This window comes from Myodes glareolus, chromosome 5 (assembly GCF_982192425.1).
Source record: "Myodes glareolus chromosome 5, mMyoGla1.1, whole genome shotgun sequence".
In the NCBI taxonomy this organism is placed as follows: Eukaryota; Metazoa; Chordata; class Mammalia; order Rodentia; family Cricetidae; genus Myodes; species Myodes glareolus.
The window spans coordinates 73,231,653-73,251,919 of record NC_142030.1 but is presented as its reverse complement, the minus strand read 5'-3'; the positions used below and the strand labels follow the sequence as shown (position 1 = coordinate 73,251,919).

The window sequence follows — 20,267 nt, the reverse complement described above, 5'->3', positions numbered from 1 at the left end:
TTTCCTTAGTTGTGATAAAGGATAAATTAGATATAAAACTTCAGATTCACAAAGATAGGCTAGATGACTAAATATTGTAACTGCAATTCTTGCTTGATACATAATTTGTTATATGTAATTTTACTATGTTAAAGTTAAAAACCTTCCTTTTTAATTAGACAGAAAAGGGGAGATTATGTGAGATTCCCCTCTGTATGCTGTGAATATGTTTTATTATCATCGGTTAATGAATAAAGCTGTTTAAGTCAATGGCTTAGCAGAGCCAAGCCAGGTGGCAAATCTGAACAGAGATACAGAGAGAAAGTTGGCAGAATCAAGGAGATTCCATGTAGCTGCTGAAGGAGAAGGATGCTGGAACTTTAGGAACCTTACTGGTAGACCACAGCCTTGTGGCAATACACAGATTGACAGAAATGGGTTAATTTAAGATGTAAGAACTAGCTAGGAATACTCTAGATCATTGGCCAAAAAATGTTCTAAATAATAACATTTCTGTGTGATTATTCGGGTCTTGGCAGACGGGAAACAAACAAGAAGTCTCCTACTACATAAAATGACATAAAAACAGAAAAGAAGAGAATCACAGTGATATTTCTAAGACCCATATAGCTATGTTGCCCTGTACCATTAAGGTCATTGCCAATTATTTCAATAGACATTTGGCTGTCTGTTATGTAACTTGATGGTCTGTCTAATTGAAAATTTGTACATAAGTAATGTCAGTGCCATAATTATTAATAAGAAATAATTAAATGACAAAATATATTTGGTGACTTGAAAGCATTGACACCTGGGCACTTGGATAATTTTGAGTGTTGATGCATGGGTGGCTAGGCATCGTGCAAGATACCTGGCTTGTATTCTGCTGAACCATCACAATGTGTCAGTGAACAGCTGTGTCTCATTTTACTTTAAGCAAGACTAACCATTCATACCTGTTTCCCTGCACTGGACCTTTGCTGAGCCTGAACTTCCAGCCTGTAGCAAATGCTTCGTTTTGCTGGCCACTGTCCCAGCACTCGTTCACCCCTTCAGCCTCATAGCACTCTGGCTGCCATATAAAGTGGCTCACAAAACTGGATAAACACATCAAAATACAAACACATGGTAAATACACGTGTCTATAACATCATTCTGACACTTTAAATGTAATTTATATTATCTTCTGTATATATTTTTTTACTTGCATATTTTTCTTTTCTTAATTTCTACCTCCTTCAAGCTTGTTTACTGATTGCAAAGTACAAATAAAACCCCGGCTCAGTTTCTGTCTGCAAACACTTTGGAGTATGGACAATGCCCATACACTTCCCACTTCTTTCCTCCTCCTACTGTTCTCCTGCCACTCCTCCCCATCCTACTTAACCTAAATGCCCTGTCCTCTGCTGTTCCTTTCATGACCCAAACACTAGGAAAGGATCCTCCTGCTTTCCCAGAGCCTCCTTAACCCACCAGGTATGTTTTTTCTTTGTAAATATTGTCAGTGCAAAATCTTCAGCAAGCCTTTGATCTACTTAGGAAGTCAAAAATCACTACAGTAAAAAGAACACGCCATTACTCCTACCTACATTGTACTCATTAAAAGCTCATGAGGAGTTTTGCAAAAAGGAAAAAAGATTTCAGAGAATTGGTGCCTGTAGGACCCAGGCATGACAAGGTCAATAGAGGCCAGAGTCTTAATAGTTTTCCCTAAGGCAATGCCTGGTTCTAAGAAAGACCACAAACTGAAACTACCCAGGCATCACCCAGGAACAGGTCATTCGAAGGAAATTTCTAACATTCGAACCATTGTAGATAGGATCACCTGCCAGCATACACCCATCGCTTTTCACCAGGACACCCTTAGACAAATGTCAGCCAATCAAGGTCCCTGAACCCTAGAAATCCCTCATCCCCACCTTTACTACTCTAAAAACCCAACCCGAACTGAATTCAGGGCCCTCTGATCACCCCAATACATTCGACACAAGGAGAGACTGAATTTGCAAACTTTGTAAGAATAAAGGCTTTTGACTCTTGCATACAGGACTCAATGTCCTAGCTGGTTTTGGGACGACTCATAATCTGGGCATAACACCTTCTGTATCATAGTAAACTTTAGCCCAAAGCTCAGGACTTCCGACAGATAAAACAGCAAATGGCAGCATTTAAAGAGACAAAGAGGAGAACTGGAATTTGACAAATGCCTGTGGGCTAGCAGAGGGATAGTTGGGAAGAAGGAGAAGGCTCTAATAGGGTGTTAAGCCTGAACTGAATTTGAATGCTGGGCAGAATAGACTGTTTAGGTATCTAGTTTGGATCTCGTAAAATTGTGTGATTCATACATTCCTTTCTTACAGCAGAAGTTTTCCCAAAAACACCGTAAGAGAAAAAGAAAAAGAAGAAGAAAAGCAAAAACAAGAATGAAGTAGATTTGGTGAGGATGAAGTGAAGAAGGAATGAGGTACGGCCAGAGCTTAGCATCTTCTACAGTTCCACAGTCATTCTAGAATGTCCCGGAACTAATGTATCTCCCAGATCGAAGTGTTCTGTAATGGACTGTGTTTTTGAAGAAGTGTTTTTAATTAAGTCAAACGCTCTAAGCTTTGATGAGAAGCTGAGAAATCCTAGCGCTTTTATCCGCAATAGCATCTCTCAAACAAATCTGGGATGTATTTCCTATGGAACAGAAAAACAATGCATTAGTCGCGTGAACCTTAATAAAGGGCTTTAAGGATCCCGTGTTTATCGAGCTGCTGCTCTGTGTACCTCAGCAGTAATGAAATAATGACTCCACGGGAACTCAATACACTCTGGGAACAGTTCTTGAACGCTGTACCCAGGGAGCCTAGTAATGTAATTTGAAGAAACTGTGTCCGAGGAACAGGAAAACAACCCAAGCTGTTATCTCTTATTGAGTCTATTTTCTCGCAGAGAATCCTGAGAAAACAAAAGACGTTTTGTTTGAAGTGTTTTTTTTTTTTTGTCTTCTTCAAGCCTGAGAAGAGAAAACAAAAATCCCTTTGAAGTATTTACAAATTAAACATCTCTGAAGACTATTTCTTCCTTTATAGTATCCAAAATATTTAGTAGTTCTGTAATTGGATAATTATTTACTTGGCGTTCACATGTGCCTGGGGGTAGGTACTATGGAAGCCACAAAAGAACTCAAATGGCATCAGCACCACCTGGGAACAAGAGGCTTCTGGTTCAGCAGAAACCCTATGATTCCTGGGTGCTTAAAGGCTTGAACCATAGCTTTGTTTATACATTGGAATCACATGTGCCTTGCTTTGCTTTTTAAATGCTGTTTTGAGATTCTAATTCCTGAAGTTCTTACTTAATGTATGCGGGGTGCACTTGCAAATTGGGGTTTTCCCAAAGAGCCCAGGAATAATTCCAAGGAACGTGGTATCGGAGAACCATTGTCTTGCACTCAGTGAGGCCAGCCTATCCATCCCTTCCCCGGGCTGCCCAAGGTTTGCATCTGGTCAGGCTAGATATTGAAGACTCGCATTTCTGACCAGCTCCCAGGAAATGCTAATGCCATTCATTTCCCTTCTCTTGCATCCTCTGCTTCGCTTTGCTCTTGTTTTTCAAGGGCTAGCTTATTCTCTTTGGCGCAGTTAGTGTCACTGTATCTTAGGTCTGACTCTCACACTTTTTTAATGGAAGCACAGACTCTATCCACAAGAAAAACTATCAGGAGCAAAATTAATGTTAACTGAAAAGTTTGCTGCCTGTTATAGGCTGACCCCCCCCACAAGACACCAGTGAGGTCCTTACCCACCCACTCCGGGACACCATTCCTTACCCTAGAACCTCAGAAGATGATCTTACCTGGACATAGATGTAGCTGCTGACGTGAAAGCCAGAATGAGGCCACGCCAGGATAGGATGGGCCTTAGCACAATGTGGCTGACCTCATAGGAGACAGTATTCCTAAGACGTGGAGGCAGAGACTGGAGCAAGACATCTGTCAGCCCGGGAACCACTGGCTGCAAACACTGAGCTCTGGATCCACGCTGTTTAAAGGCTGTGGGAAACCAGTATTCTCGATTTTGTTTCCATAGGTAGGGAGCTATGGGGATGGGTTTGGGTTTTCTGTTTCCATGTACATCCAGAACATGCAGGCTTGGCCTGCTCATAACAACTAAGGTGACTTTGCTACAGCATCCTCAAATTTGGCTTGTTATCGACAATGGCATATAGCAAGGGAAAGAATTATAAGGAGGAGAAGCAAGTGACTAGGGTTCTGGGAAAACAAAGCAAGCAAGAGAAGCAGGTGGTGGGGGAAGCTGGGGGCAGCATAAATCCCAAGGACAGAGAAGAGGCTACATAGCACAGGCTTTATTATGAATAAGTAATCTTAAACTAGGCTGGAAGTGTCATATAATGACAGATACACATTGTTTTGTGATTATGCCAGCCCATTAAATCCCAGAAAATATGTGCAATTTTAAAAGAAGTCACAACATGCTCATAGAGTGAAACTAGCAGCAAGCGTCAGGAGCATGCTACATCACAAACAGGAACACACTCGCCTTTCCACAGCGTCAGAGTTTGTTGGGAAAGAATGACATCACAAGACACTGCAGTTCCAGTGGCCGGATACTCCTGCTTTCCGTGTGTGTGTGTGTGTGTGTGTGTGTGTGTGTGTGTGTGTGTACATATACATACATATATACCCTTATATGGTACCATACATAGTACACAAACATGTATGTATATGTGTATATATTCATATACAGAATGGGTACAAAGGTTTCAAGAGGCAAATAGTCCTAAGACAAGAGCTTAGAAACTAATAGACATGCCGTTGAGTCTGTAGGAGTGAGGTAATGAAACCAGAGCTGCAGAAGCTGCTGGGGCTGCTGGGGCTACTGGGGCTACTGGGGCTGCTGTGTCTGTCTTCTGGGGCTGCTGAATCTGTCTACTGTGACTGTCTGCTGTGTCTGTCTGCTGAGGTCACTGTGTCTGTCTGCTGGGGCCGCTATGTCTGTCTGCTGGGGATGCTGTGTCTGTCTGCTGGGGCCGCTGTGTCTGTCTGCTGGGGATGCTGTGTCTGTCTGCTGGGGCTGCTGTGACTCTCTGCTGGGGCTGTCTGTCTGCTAGGGCTGCTGGGGCTACTGTGGTTGCTGCTGGGACGTAGATTCAGGACGTAGGGTTACATTCGAGTTCCTGACATACACACCAGGTAGTCAGGGAGAAGGTATTATGTGTCTAGTCAATAGTAGAACAGTAGAAGCTGCCATCTTCACAGTGTTAGGTGTCTAGCTCTTTATGAAGCTGGAATAAAGAAATTTCTTCTTTTTCCCTGATCTGGTATGTCTAATACATTCTCGGGCCTGCTTTTCCTAATAAAAATTTGATTATGCCCATATGATCCTATGTTTTCAATTAACTCCGATGATATGTTTATAAGGGACACCTTTTCTACTTCCAGGAATAAATCATTTGCCAGTCTATATGAAGTAAATGGTGCCTGCTATATACTGCTGATCACATGTTGCCCAGGCACCAGATCATTCCCTGTCCCCAAAATGGATTTGACAGCTGCTTGTGAAAAAGAAGTCTATGAGACAAGTGCAGTCAGGAAAATCGTGTTTTGCATAGTATGGAGTAACTTAGGACAAGGCATAGCCCAATCTTATCTCAGCAGCTTTCCACAAAGGTTGGTGTGAGAATCATAAGGGGCTCAAAACTGTCAGGAAGCATCTGGTAAACATTACTTATTAATAAGAAGCGGAAGAAAGAGGACTGAAAACAAACTCCTTCCCGAAGTTTCCTTTCTGGCCTCCTATTTATTATAAAAATTAGTATTTTTATCATTTCAACTAAACCCCACCTTGAACTTAGCCCGGAAGATAACAGGTAAATAGAAGTGGCAGTAGTAACAAAAGTGAACACTTCCTAGAAGCGTCATCTGGAGTTACTGACACAGGGGCCAGAGCCCCGACAAGCACAACACACAGGACTCTGGATGCTCAGAGGTTTCTGTTCAACTACATAAAACTGCAGAGTAGATCTTAGTACTCTCTAGCACGCTTCAAGGCAAGAAACTTGATGTAGTGGACATTTCTAGCTGCTAATCATTCAAACCTCCTTCGTGCATTTAAAGAAAGCCCTTCTGTCTAAAGTTATATACTCGGGGCCGAGGACCTTCCAGCCTCTCTCCAAATCAGCAACTTTAAACTGGGGTATGCTGACAAGAAGAGAGATGCTGGAGGAAAAACCACCTGGGCTGAAGGACCCACTCTCCCAGGAAAGCAGAGCCACCAGCAAGCACCCCAGGCATGCAGCCTAGGGACTAGGATTCACGCTAGTGGCTTCATAGGACTTGCTATCAAATTCAGGGCTCTCTGCTCCCCAACTTTGATTTTTGTTCCATATAACTAAGTACCCTGCTGGGTCCAAACAGTCGGCACCTCTATTCCATAGGACGGCAGCTTCACCTAAATGCTAGGGGTTAATTAGATTATCTACGTGGGGGGACGACACATCTTTTATTGTCAATCTAAATTTCATTTTAGCTCCAAACGGTTTTGCTCGAAACGTTTTTACCACCATTATGACAGATGTGTGGGTGGAATGTGTCGGCTTCTCATCCATCCACCCTTCTGGAGTTCCAGTCAGACCGGCAGCGTGATGCCTTGAAGGCTGAGGGCAATGGAGGAGATCCACTGCACGCTAACCCCCGGACTGTAAAATTCTCAAGCATCAGCCGCTTGCTCACTTTCTCACAGAAGGCTGCTAAGCAAAAGAAGAAAAATGTTCTTTGGATCAACTTAATCGCGTTCTGTAGAACCGTACAGTATAATGCCCTCAAGGAAGGTTAAGAACTTGTGTGATCCGAACTCTTCATGACTGCCACGTGGATATGAAAAGTCATTAGCATCCAAGGCAGCGGCAATTCACGCACGCATTGCGAGGGTACTTTTAAGAGATAGTTACATAAAAAGAACATTGAAAACCACCAAATTCCACGGAACAGGTTTTCTGCACCTGGCTGGCTGTGGTTAACTTGTTTCCTCAGTCTTTGTGCTAACAAAAGGCTCGTGTTCCTTGGCAGTTATCAGGGAAGGGCAGTAATTTTCTTTTCACTTGCACATAAGCCATCTCATCCACTGAGATTTAAGGAGATTTATTTCTATAATCTAGAAGCCATTCGGGGATGTGATAAGAGCAGTTTCTTTACGATGTGGCACGGAGAAGGGCTTTTAAAGGGTTATTGTGGGGACACTGCCCTGCAAATCTCATAAGGAAGGAATCGCACCCTGTGTGCTACAGCGAAGCGGAAGAAAGGCTAAGAAGGCAGCAGGAACATATTCCAAATGCCCTCTAAAAATGTGTTATATTAGCCGGGTTGTAGGGGCACCCACCTTTAGTCCCAGCACTCAAGAGGCGGAGGCAGGCCAATCTCTGTGAGTTCAAGGCCAAACTGGTCTACAGAGTGAGTTTCAGAACACCCAGGACTGTTATACAGAAGAAACATTCTCTTGAAACACAAAACAGCAACAAGAAAGCATTATATTTTCCTTACACACCAAAGAGTCTGGAAATGCATTTTAAAAAGAGACCTATTCAGAGTAAGAGCCCCACACTCCTTTCACCCCCCTGAAAATACATTCACAGTCAAATATTAAATGCAACATTTGAAAATGTTGATGGTTGGTTCTGCTTTAGCTGAGTAATAAAAAGATAAATGCAGAAACTGGAAAGTGTACAATAAATAGTAAAACCGAAAAGGGCTCCCAAGATGCAATGTAACATCAGAAAATGCCTCTTGAGTTTAGACGCAGAAGGTCTGGGATGTGCTTCGCTTTTATTCTTTCCGAAACACTTGCACTGAGCTCCTGCCAAATGCCAGGCCTTTCCTATCTATCATTGCTGAGCAATAACTTCAGGTAAAACAGACATAATCATTGCTGTCATAGAACTTGTGGGACATGAAAAACTTCACATTTAATTATAATTACAGTAAGTACCACAAGGCAAAGAGCAAGGTGTAATTAGAAAGTGACAGGAAAAGACTAATGCTGAGCCGGAGGACTTAAAGAAAGTCTCTCCGAGGACGTGGCGTTTAAGCTAAATATGGCGCGTGAGTTAGCCAGGCAGCTGGGGGTCAAGGGGCAAGACAGGGCAGTAGTCAAGCAAAGAAAAGAGCATGGCCATGGCAAAGCATTTGAAGCAGGGCATGTGTGACTATCTGAAGGACAGAGCGGTCCAAAGGGTTAGAATAAGGTGGACAAAAGCATAGTGGGGCGGAGGAAGGACATGGGGTCAGACCACACAGATCTGGGCACGGTAGGGGATGAATTACTACGGCATGTCAGGATTTTAAGTACAATGCTGAAATTACTGCTTAATGAATGGTCACTCTGGCTACAATATGGAAATAGAATGAAGAGAAAATGGTAAGAAACCCCGTAGAAGGACCTGTGTCCTGAGCAGCAGTGGACACAGGCTGATGGGAAGAAGAACACGGTGTGGAGGCAGAATGAGATGGGCCTGCTGGAGTCTGGGTCTGTACATCCAGCAGAGACTCACACGGCAAGCACTTGGCCCCAACCGAGTTAGGCCTGGGAGGGGGGTGTTAAAAGATAAGGCCTGGTGGGAAGAAGTCAGATCACTGGGAATGTGTTTTAAAAGGGGGTTGGGAACCGAGACCCTCCTCCTTTCTCTAATACCCCAGCTGTTAGGCTAGCATCTTATTCTTTCCAACATGATGGCTGCCTCTCAAAGCACAGGAACCAACCACCCTTAGACCTGAATCCTCCAAACACATGAACCAAAAGGTACCCACTTTCTTTATAAGTTGATTGTCTCTGGTATTCTATTAGTTAGAAAGCTAACTAATATGAAACCCAAGGGGCTTAGAGGAAGATTGGATGTGGAAAGTGAGAGAGAAGACGGTGTTAGTCAGGAAATATTCCTGGGTTTATACAAGAAACTGGGTAGATGGAAGACTATTTAATAGATAGAAAGAGGGGCCAGAAGAGAAGGGAAACTTCGGACTTTTTATTTGTGATCCAGTAGGCTCTGAAGTACATAGGCTTGGTCTCTATGCAGAAATCTGATCACTTCCCAATTATAAATTCAGACAATAACCTTTTTAACTCCGAACTTCTCTCATCTTCATAATGGCATGGGACACTCACTTGCCCATAGAATAAAGGGAAATGTGGACAAGGCAGTCACTGTGAACATCTCGTGTGTAGTAAAGTTCCTTGTAGACACACCAAGTTCCTAATTAACGCAGGCAACATTGTACAATGGTACAAAGAAAGAAATAAGGAATGTGAAATAAGAAGCACATGCACCAAGCACCAGTGTTTCTAAGAAGAGCTAGGGGGAGGGGAAAAGAGTGGTATACAAATAAAAGTAAAAGCATTCATGATTTCTTTGTTTCAATGTTCATTAAATTTAACTTTTCTTTAAAAAGACAAGCTCATGACTCATGAAACAGAAATGTGTCAAAAATTTTATTTAGCCCATTGACAAGAAAACCAAGAAGACAAAATTAACAATAGTGATAGCCAGCTGGTGGGAAACGCGACAGATATGTGTATATAAAGGGTTAACTCTGTAGTCATCTTTGGGTTATTCTACCCCTGCACGCTGCAAGTGTAACATTCAGGAGGTGAGCTCTGCTAGAGCTATATTTGTCTGTCTGATGTACTGGACCACACAGCGGAGTGTGATCTCTGGGGTGTGGAGAACAAGCGGCAATGGCAGGGAAGCACTGTGTGCCCCTGTACCTGACTTCTGACCGAAAACTCTGAATGCCAATGCTCAAGTAAGCCGCCCAGTTTGTCAGAATTCAGGTGTGTGCCAGGCTTCAGCACTCCAGAAGGAAGGCTACTTATGCAAGCCCCTTGGGAGAGGGTTGCTGATACTTCCAATGAGATGTCCAGTCTGGAGGTGCTTTGGGGGACCCCTGACACAAAAGGATACTGGAATGAATCTACTGAACAGACAAAAGGGGACACTTTCATAGGGTGGGTGAAAATTATCTGTGTGTGTTCACTGAACAAAATCATTTATATTATTATCATGTCTTCCATTTGCAGTTATGCAATAGCCAAAGACACGGACCCCTACCTAGTTAAGTAAGTCCAAGATACACTAGGAAAGACACTGCTTTTGACTGAAAGGACACCCTCAATTCCTCCTCATTTCAAACTCTTTTATAACATTTCAAACTGCCCCTGGCATATTCACCAAATTATTATTTCCCAAGGAAGACTCTGGTCCAAGGCAAGCAATGAAGAATCTTCAAAGGCTTAAGTTAAGTGGAAAGTACTCATTTCTTAATGGTGATCCTCATTTGAATTTTTCTTGTTATTAATTCTTTATGATCCTCTAGTTAATTCTTTATGAACCATCAATTCCCTATCCGTTAAACAAAACTCTGGTCACTGTAGCTTTCTGGAAAAGGATCTATAACCCTGGATGCGCTAGCTAGGTTTTTGTCAACTGGTATAGGGGGTCCTTCTGTCTATGTGCTGCTTTCATTGGTTTAATAAAGAAACTGCCTTGACCTTTTGATAGGGCAGAACTTAGATAGGTGGAGTAGACCTAACTGAATGCTGAGAAGAAGGGCAGTGTGGCAGATGCCATAAATCTCCTGCCTGAGACGAATGTAGGTTAGAATCTTGCTGGTAAGCCACAATCACATGGTAATACACAGATTTAATAGAAATGGGTTAATCAAGATGCGAGAGTTAGCCAATAAGAGGCTAGAGCTAATGGGCCAGGCAGTAATTTAAGTAATACAATTTCTGTGTGATTATTTCGGGTGTAAGCTAGCAGGGAAGCCGGTACCAAAAGCAGGCCCTCTCTCCTTGTAACAGTCAACTTGTTACAAAGTAGAGTTGTTTGAAAAAGGAACTTTAGTTGAGAGAATGCCTCCATTGAATTGCCTACAGGCAACTCTGTGGGAAGTTTTCTTATTTAATGATTGATGTGGGCAGGCCTAGCTCCCTGAGGGCAGTGCCACTACTGGACAGGTGGTCCTGGGTGGTATCAAAAAGCAAGCTTGAGTAAGTTATGGGGAGAAAGCTAGTAAGCAGCATTCCTCCATGACGATAGATGACAAGCTACAAGATGAAATAAGCCCTTGCCTCCCAATTTGTTTTGGTCATGATGTTTAGCACAGCATTAAAAACCCTAAGACACCAAGTTATCTGAAAGACTAAGTTTCCAAAAGAGTAGCATAAGTAGGTGTGTGTGAGTGTGTGAGAGGTGTGTGTGTATGTGTGTGTGATGTGTGTGTCGGGGGTGTGTTATGTATGTGATGTGTGTGTGGTGTGTGTGTGTGTGTGTGTGTGTGTGTGTGTGTGTGCGGTGGGAGGTTATATGTATGTGTAGTATGGTGTATGTGGTGTGTGTGGAGATACAGGGTATGTGGTGTGTGTGTGTGTGAGAGAGTGTGTGTGTCTGCGTGTTATATGTGTGAAGTGTGTGTGAGAGAGAGAGTGTGTGTGAAGTGTGTGTGATGTGGTGTGTGTGTATGTGTGAGTGTGTCTGTGTGTTATGTGTATAAAGTGTGTGTGTGTGTGTGTGGTGTGGTGTGGTGTGTCAGTATGTTGTGTGTGTGAAGTATGTGTGTGGTGTATGTGTGTCTCTGTGTTATATGTGTGAAGTGTGTGTGGTGTGGTGTGTATGTGTGGTGTAGTGTGTGTGTGTGGTATGTATGAGTGTGTCTGTGTGTTATGTGTGTGAAGTGTGATATGGGATGTGTGGTGTATTGTGTGGGTGTGTCTGTGTGTTATGTGTGTGAGTGTGTGGTGTGTGATGTATATGTGTGTAGTCTATTTCAAGACAAAGGAGACCTAGAGATTAAAAAGACTAATGCTTTATATTTGTTCCCAAATCAGAGATGCTGCTTAGACACTATTTACAAGGGATAAACTAGAGAGAAGTCTTTGCAGCAGGAAAAGCAAAAGGCTTCCAACAGGGGAGCTGCAGATCTGAGGATGGTGGAACAGGGATCATATTGGGAGGCAGCTGCCCAGTGCACCAGTCAATTTGGAAATCCACGCCTGTCGTCCTAGCACTTAGGAGGCTGAAGCAGGAGGATCACCATGAACTAATGGCCAAATCAGCTACAGAGGAAGATGTCTCAACAAGAAACAAACCAAACAAAAGCTTTACAAAGTGATGGTTCCTCTCTGTCTAAAGAACTGAGATTCTCCACACCGGAGGCAATACAAATACAGATGCTGTCCAATGAACAGACTTCTTCATCTGTTCTGTGCCTTTGCTTAACTTAAATGCTCTGGTCCAGGCACCAGCACTACCCAAGTTGGAATTCCCTGTGGAGTTTTTAGAACTTTACTACCCATGCCTGTATAGGACTTATTAAAGAGTCTGGGAAGGGGGTAGGGAGTAACCCCAACATCAGCATCTTCTAACAACTCTCCAGGCAATTGCACTGCTTTGTACAGGTTAATAATCTCTGCGTCTGAACTCTTCAATTTGGAGCTTCCAGAAAATGTTTCATAGAGACTCTTCTCTCTATAGTTAAAAAAACAAACAAACAAAAATAACAACAAAAATATGGCAGGGTGTAACTTAGCTTAGATTCCTTTTTTCATGTACAGAGTTTTCAAATTATGCCTGAGACTTTTTTCCATAAGGTTAAATGTGACAGAGCATAGACTAACTTCTCAGTCAGAAACAAATTCCTTTGCAAGCAACTTGCATTCTTTGTACCCCCATTCCCACACGGATTCCCAGGGTGAGGAGTACAGCGTTGCCCTGAGCCACTCTGTTTACTTTAGTCTCTATCAGCAAGGTCAGAGTTATCAGGTGTCTGCTAAATTTAGGTTTAGGAAAATGACTGCCATTCCCTTGCCAATGGCTGGCTAAGCAATTAACAGGATAAACTGCTATAAGACGAGGCTTTTAAAATAGTGTCCTTGAACATTTCCTTCTTTAGAGACCTCGTGCCTCACACAAGACCGATACACCTAGGTGGAAGGCAAACGAACAAGAGAAAAGCAAAACAAATTTAATCAATTCAGATTTGGGGGCGACAAAGGAGCTCTCCAAAGTAAAGATCCAAAGACCCAAATAGTCCATTTGTAAAGCTCAGATTCCACAAAAAAAAAAAAAGGTCAGTTTGAGTAGGAATGAAGCTAGATAAAGGGGGCTGATAGAATGTGTTGGATAAAGGGGAAAGTCTGCAAGGCCTGTCTGGATTCCTCCAAGAGAGGGTGCTGGAATGCAGAAGTGATCTGTGCTCAGACAGGGAGGTCTGAACCTGGCCACAGCACGAACCTGAGGACCTGAGTTCCATCCCTGGGCCCCGTGTTAGAAGACTCCTCAAAGCTGGCTTCTGACTTCCTTCCACACAAAAGGAAGGGAGAGAAGGAAGATGGGAAGGAGAGTACCTTGACTGCTAATTTGGTGTTGGCTCCCGCACTTTTCTGTGAATACCCACACCCGAACCGAGTCCACGAGAATGGATTAATATCCTAAGGGCTGAAACAGACAGACACAAGAGACCTGCTCATTCACCAAAGAGTAAATGGCCACTTTATTAAACTCAAGTCGGGTATATATATTAGTGGGCAAGGGGGCAAAAGCCCCCTCCCATCAGGAGCAGCGGAAGAGGATGACAGGTGCCTGGCGCCCAAGGCCAGAATCAGCTGTGGGAGGCAGGCATGGCAGGTGTATAGGGCCCACGGCTGGAACCTTGTTTACAGGTGGAATTGCCATAACAAAAGAGGGCCAAGTTCTTTCTAAGCTAAATCCTCAGGCTGGTGCAAGTGCAGAAGAGCCAGGAAGCCAGAGGTCAAAGGGCCCTGCGAATCACCACGAACAAAAGGGGGGAAAGACCTATGTACCTACAATTTGGGATTTTACTAGCTTCGCTAGCTGTTTGTCTACTCACCAGTTGGCGCCAGGGCCTTCTGCCACTTCCCCTTCAAACACCTCCTGTTCATGGGCTTTCTTTTTCTTCCTCCCTCCTTTGCTTCCACACTTTGCTCTTTGGCTGTAGGGACTTGCTCCTAAGTGCACACACTAGCCAAGTGCTGGGTCCCTGGACTCTATCCTCAGCCCCTTTGAAACTCCTCATTTTGAGAGAGGGTCTTAGGGAGTTATTCAAGCTGGCCTTGAACTTACTCTGCGACCCAGGCTGTCATTGAACTTGTGATCCTCCTGCTTAGCCTCCTGAGTAAGCTGGGTTTACAGGGACACAACACCAGGCCCCACTGTGTGGGAATTTTCATAAAATGTTTCCCTGAGCAGATGAATTGCAAAGACTGCTCCATTAGTGTGGAGAAATACAAGGTATATTTTGTAGGTAAACCAATTAACTATTTTATTTTGATTCAGGGTCAAGCTTTTGCTGTCTGTTTCTACCTCTAAATCAGTTTTAGAGTCTTCTCTTAGCCCTACTAATTGCAAAAACAGTGTGTAGTTAGGATGAGAATTTTAAACACACAGGTACCTTGTCATCTTAAGAAGCCATCATGGGGGTGGCCTCTTAGCTCGCTGTTTTGCCTTTGGGGTCAGGCAACACAGCCCCCACTCCCTTTCCTTAAGTCGCTGCAAGGGAGATTTTCTAAGCTATCCTCTGTGCTTCCCAGCCTTCATGAGCAGAGCAAAGTCAGCTGGCTTCTGGCTTCTTCCACAGTTCTCTCACCCTTGAACAAAACGCCCTTCTTACAGATTCCTACCTCCACACATTTTCCATTTGTTCTTCCCCAGCCCATGGCTGAATTCTATCCCACAGACCCCTCCTTGGCTTTAAGTGTTTGTTCATATATATATACCCATATTTAGGGACCAGAGAGATGGCTCAGGAGTTAAGAGCACTGGTGTTCTCGCAGGGGACCCAGGTTTGATTCTCAGCACCCACATGGTGGCTTACAACCATCTGTAACTCCAGTCCCAAGGGATAGGACAACCTCTTCTGGCTTCCTTGGGTGCCAGGCAAGCAAATGGTGCTCAGACATACATGCAGACAAAATATCCATATGTATAAAATAAAATAAAGAAAAAATTTTAAAAAAATAATATTTATATCCAACGAGGACCGTGTTTCCTTCCATGGCCCATTCTTTAAATCTCTCTCCATAAATGGCAGATCTTTTTTATGATAGCCTGGAGACAAGTCGAGTTATCTGAAAATTTGAGTCCAGCACTGGTTTTCAGATTTGTGACCACAGGAGGGAAGAGGATCCTAGAAACTTTAACGAAAATAGAGAAAAGGGACCAGACCAGAAAACTTATAAAAATGGGACTGGTGTCCTTTTGAGAACGAGTACTCTAGGTTTTGTGAGAAAATGAAAGCCTTGTGTATATACATCAGAAGAGGTGTGAGTCAGACAAATCAGACCCAAAGGACACTTCCAACTTAGGAAAACAGAGCAGTTTGAAGCCATGGTTTACCTCCACCAATTAAACAGGCGAGAAAGGCAGCCACCAAAGGCAAGCTCAACTCTGCCATCTACTGCCTGCCTAGCAAGAGAAGCCATGCTTGGTGGAGGCGAGCATCTGCCCCATCTCCCCCTCCTAAGGTCTATGAGCTACCTGCTTACAGAAGGATGGGCTGGAAGCTACTGAGGTCACATCCGGATGATGCAACAGGACTCAAATCAACAAAGAACAGATGCTAGGATTTGTTTAACCCAGCAAATAATTAAATGAAGTCAGTGTTACGTCAATAGTTATTAGCCAATTATTAAACCAAGTCATATATGTATATATATATATATATGCAAGACATATATACATATGTGTATGTTAATGATTTGCCTCTAAAAATACCCCTTAGAGTGCTCAGGACATTATTTAACACAGTCCTGTGTGTCTCAGCTTCTTCAATTCCCCGTGGTCCTCAGTGTGACAAACTGCCTGCTCTTTATTCTGTATTCAAAGAATGATGGAATTTATAGCAGGAAGCTAAGACCAAATATTTCAGGTTGCCTACACTCTCTTTTTGGGGGGCACCATTGCTATTAAGGGATAAATTATAAGGAACATAATTTAAAAAATTGTATTGCTTATCGTCACCAAAAGATGGACTTTCTAAGCTAAATTCTTCCTTGAGTCATGTTTTGACAAAACCTCAGAGCATTTTATGTTTGTAGCCAACAATAACAGCACTTACTCTAATCTGGAATAAAAGCGGAGAGAGCATATCTTCTGCCTCCTTCTCTGGGTTTCTAGTTCTCATAGTGAGAAGAAACATGAGGCGCACCAGTGACTGTGACCTCCGTGCTGATCTCTTGCCAGCCCGCCTGCGCTCTAAGAAGTGAGTACTGTAAAGCTGAGGCCCAGAGCTCTGTCTGCGGTTCACTTGTCCTAGCCAAGCCTCCGTTTCCTCCAAGTCTTCCCTATCAGAATTTCACTTAATGAGATCATGTGTGAAAATCAGGAGAGTGGTTTTAAAACCAGTAGTTGCCTTTATGGGTAGGAAAATCATAGCCCTCCACACTTTTGTTTTCCAAATGTGTTGCAGTTCACTTGATTTCACTGTAGTCCTCAGGTGTTATCTCTGTGTCATCAGTATTTAAAATTACCCACACACACACCCACATCCACCCACACACACTCACACACACATACACACACCTTAATAGAGGAATGGAATAGATACCCAAAGAAGCCAGGTGGCTTACCGAAGAGTAAACAGCTGGCTAGGCAGCCGCAATGAGACCCTAAAACTCACACCCAGGATTAATAATGTAGAATTTCTCAAATCTTTCTTATTTGTGATCTCTGTGTGTTTGAGAAATTTTTACACAGCCCCAAGTATATAGGTATAGAAAACAGGCTTGTGACCTCAAGGAGTGACCATCTGAGCCTTGGATCCACTTGCACCTAGAAGAGTGATCACCAGAGGCTCTGCTCTGTCTGCACCTGAAGGAGCGTTCAATGGAGCCACAGCCCCCAACTAAACCAATTGCAGGATGAGGGAATCCATGAAGCAGAGGCTCTACCTATATATACCATTTGAAGAAAGAGACAGGTAGACAAACAAAAAATTGGAAGAAATCAACAAATACCTTAAAGAAAATCAAGTAAGAGCAATCAAAGAGGTGAAGAAACCAATTCAAGACTTGAAAACTGAAATAGAGACAATAAAGAAAACACAAACCGAGGGAATTCTGGAAATGGAAAATTTGGGTAAATGATCAAGAACCACAAATGCAAGCATAAATAACAGAATACAAGAGATGGAAGTGGAAATCTCAGGCATTGAAGATATGATAAAAGAAATAGATTCATCGATCAAAGAAAACGTTTAATCCAACAAATTCTTAACACAAAATATCCAGGAAATCTGGGACATAAAAAGACCAAACCTAAGAATAACAGGGATAAAAGAAAGAGAAGTTCAACTCGAAGGCACAGAAAATATGTTCAACAAAATCATACAAGAAAACTTTCCCAGCATAAAGCAGGCCATCCCTATGAAAGTACAAGAAGCTTACAGAGCACCAAATAGACCGGACCAAAGAAAAAGTCCCCTCACCACATAATAATCAAAACACTAAACATGCAGAATAAAGAAAGAATATTAAGAACTACAAAGTAAAATGGCCAAGTAACATAAAAAGAGAAACCTATCAGAATTACTCCTGATTTCTCAATTGAAACAATGAAAGTCAGAAGGTCCTGGTCAAGCATTATGCAGATATTAAGAGACCAAAGATGCCAGCCCAGACTACTATACCCAGCAAAACTTTCAATCACCATAGAAGGACAAATCAAGATATTCCATGACAGAACCAAATTTAACCAATACCTAGTCACAAACCCAGCCCTACACAAAGTACTAGAAAGGAAAACTCCAACACAAGGAAGTTAACTAAACTAACTAAACTAAACCCCAAACCACAGGCAATAGATGATCTTACAGCAGCAAATCCCAAAGAAGGGAAAACACACACACACACAATAGCACCACCAACAACAACAATGAAAACTAAAATAACAGGAACTATCAAGTACTGTTCATTAATATCCCTTAATATAAATGGTCTCAATTCACCTATAAAAAGACACAGGCTAACAAATTGGATACGAAAACAGAATCCATCCTTCTACTGCATGCAAGAAACATATTTCAACGTCAAAGACAGACATCACCTTAGAGTAAACGGTTGGAAAAAGATTTTCCAGTCAAATGGACCTAAGAAACAAGCTGGTGTAGTTATCCTAATAAAAATATCTAGCAAGATAGACTTCAAACTAAAATCAATCAAAAAAAAAAAGATAAAGGACATTTCATATTAGTGACAGGAAAAAGACATCGAGAGGAAATCTCAATATGGAACGTCTGTGCCCCAAATACAAAGTCACCCACATTTGTAAAAGAAACATTACTAAAGCTTAAATCATGCATTAAACCCCACACACTAATAGTGGAAGACTTCAACACTCCTCACCACTGGACAGGGAAACTAACAGAGAAATAAGGGAACTAACAGATGTTATGACTCAAATGGTCTTAGCAGACATCTGTAGGACTTTCCACCCAAACACAAAATTATATACCTTCTTCTCAGTACCTCATGGGCTGACCACATATTTGGTAGCAAAGCAAACCTCAACAGATACAAAAAAAGAATTGGAATAACCCCATGTATCTTATCAGATCGCCATGGCTTACAGTTAGAATTGAACAGCAACACTAATTTCAGAAAGTCCACAAACACATGGAAATTGAATAATACTCAACTGAATCACCACTGGATCAAGGAAGAAATAAAGAAGGAAATTAAAGACTTTCTAAAAGTCAATGAAAATGACCATGCAACATACCCAAATTTATGGGAGACAATGTAAGCAGTGTTAAGAGGAAAGTTCATAGCATTAAATGCCTATATAAAAAAGCTGGGAAAATCTCACACTAGCGAATTAACAAAACACCTGAAAGCTCTCAAACAAACAAACAAACAAAAAACTCACCCAGAAGGAGTAGATGGCAGGAAATAATCAAATTAAGGGCTGAAATCAATAAAATAGAAACAAAGAAAGCAATACAAAAAATCAATAAGACAAAAAGTTGGTTCTTTGAGAAAATAAACAAGATTGACAGACCTTTATCCAAACTAACCAAAAGACAGAGAAAGAATATCCAAATTGAAAAAATCAGAAATGAAAAGGGGGACGTAACAATATACTCTGAGGAAATCTAGAGTATCATTAGGTCATACTTGAAAAACCCATACTCCACAAAATTGGAATTTTTTTTTAAAAATGGACAATTTTCTGGATAAGTATCACATACCAAAATTAAATCAAGATTAGATATACAAATTAATTATACCTGTAACCCATAAAGAAATAAAAATAGTTATCAAAAGCCTCCCAACCAAAAAAAAAGCCCAGACGGTTTCAGTACAGAATTCTACCAGAATTTTGAAGAAAAGCTAATACCAGTACATCTCAAATTGTACCATGCAATAGAAGCCGAAGGAACACTGCCAAACTCTTTTTATAAGGCTACAGAAACCTTGATACCAAAACCACACAAAGATGCAACAAAGAAAGAGAATTACAGACCAACCTCCCTCTTGAACATTGATGCAAAAAAACTCAATAAAATGCTGGCAAACCAATTCAAGAACACATCAGAAACATTTTTCACCATGACTAAGTAGGCTTTATTCCAGAGCAGGGGTGGTCCAACATAGAAAAAAATCAGTCAATGCAATCCACCATATAAGCAAATTAAAAAAAAAACATATGATAATCTCATTAGATGCTAAAAAGCCTCTGACAAAATTTAATACCCCTTTATAAAGGTCTTAGAGAGATCAGGTATACAAGGTACATTTCTAAACATAGTAAAAGCAATATACAGCAAGCCTAAAGCCAACATCAAACTAAATGGAGAGAAGCTCAAAGCGATTCCACTAAAACCAGGAACAAGACAAGACTGTCAACTCTCTCCATATCTATTCAACACAGCACTCAAAGTCCTGCCTATAGCAATAAGGCAATAAAAGGAGATCAAAGGGATACAAATTGGAAAGGAAGAAGTCAAACTTTCACTATTTGCTGATGATATGATAGTATACATAAATGAACCCAAAAATTTGACCAGGGAATTCCTACAGCTGATAAACACCTTCAGTGTGACAATATACTAGATTAACTCAGAAAAAGTCAGTAGCCCTCCTATATACAGATAATAAATAGGCTGAGATAGAAATCAGAGAAATATCACCCTTCCCAATAGCCACAAACAACATAAAATATCTTGGGGTAACTCGAGCCAAGTGAAAGATCTGTATGACAAGAACTTTAAATCTAAA

The 20,267-nt window shown here is 41.9% G+C and overlaps 1 long non-coding RNA gene across 6 annotated transcripts in view; it reads right to left on the bottom strand.

Moving 5' to 3' along the window:
* Positions 1 to 20,267, bottom strand: part of LOC125398272 (uncharacterized) — a 91,928-nt gene that overhangs the window by 35,711 nt on the left and 35,950 nt on the right. Inside the window, exon 4 of one of the 6 annotated variants that reach the window (XR_015737916.1) lies at positions 936 to 1,076. The exons of the other annotated variants lie outside the window; for them this stretch is intronic. This is a non-coding gene — a long non-coding RNA (uncharacterized LOC125398272). The remainder of the gene's footprint in view (positions 1 to 935; positions 1,077 to 20,267) is intronic. 6 annotated transcript variants of the gene reach the window in all.